Genomic DNA, 1,096 nt, shown 5'->3' with positions numbered 1-1,096 from the left:
TGCCAGAAGGGCTGGTCTGAGTATTTCAGAAACTGCTGATCTACTGGGATTTTCACGCACAACCATCTCTAGGGTTTACAGAGAATGGTCCGAAAAAGAAAAAAAATCCAGTGAGCGGCAGTTCTGTGGCCGGAAATGCCTTGTTGATGCCAGAGGTCAGAGGAGAATGGGCAGACTGGTTCGAGCTGATAGAAAGGCAACAGTGACTCAAATTGCCACCCGTTACAACCAAGGTAGGCAGAAGAGCATCTCTGAACGCACAGTGCGTCGAACTTTGAGGCAGATGGGCTACAGCAGCAGAAGACCACACCGGGTACCACTCCTCTCAGCTAAGAACAGGAAACTGAGGCTACAATTTGCACAAGCTCATCGAAATTGGACAGTAGAAGATTGGAAAAACGTTGCCTGGTCTGATGAGTCTCGATTTCTGCTGCGACATTCGGATGGTAGGGTCAGAATTTGGCGTAAACAACATGAAAGCATGGATCCATCCTGCCTTGTATCAACGGTTCAGGCTGGTGGTGGTGGTGTCATGGTGTGGGGAATTTTTTCTTGGCACTCTTTGGGCCCCTTGGTACCAATTGAGCATCGTTGCAACGCCACAGCCTACCTGAGTATTGTTGCTGACCATGTCCATCCCTTTATGACCACAATGTACCCAACATCTGATGGCTACTTTCAGCAGGATAATGCGCCATGTCATAAAGCTCGAATCATCTCAGATTGGTTTCTTGAACATGACAATGAGTTCACTGTACTCAAATGGCCTCCTCAGTCACCAGATCTCAATCCAATAGAGCATCTTTGGGATGTGGTGGAACGGGAGATTCGCATCAGGGATGTGCAGCCGACAAATCTGCGCCAACTGTGTGATGCCATCATGTCAATATGGTCCAAAATCTCTGAGGAATGCTTCCAGCACCTTGTTGAATCTCTGCCACGAAGAATTGAGGCAGTTCTGAAGGCAAAAGGGGGTCCAACCCGTTACTAGCATGGTGTACCTAATAAAGTGGCCAGTGAGTGTATATGTAGTGTGTATGTTGCATGTAGTATATATGTAGTATATATGTATGTTGCATGCATGTAGTATATATGT

Source organism: Dendrobates tinctorius, unplaced genomic scaffold (genome assembly GCF_039654945.1).
Source record: "Dendrobates tinctorius isolate UK_male_01 unplaced genomic scaffold, ASM3965494v1 ptg000254l, whole genome shotgun sequence".
Classification (NCBI taxonomy): domain Eukaryota; kingdom Metazoa; phylum Chordata; class Amphibia; order Anura; family Dendrobatidae; genus Dendrobates; species Dendrobates tinctorius.
Note: the sequence above shows the minus strand (reverse complement) of the source record.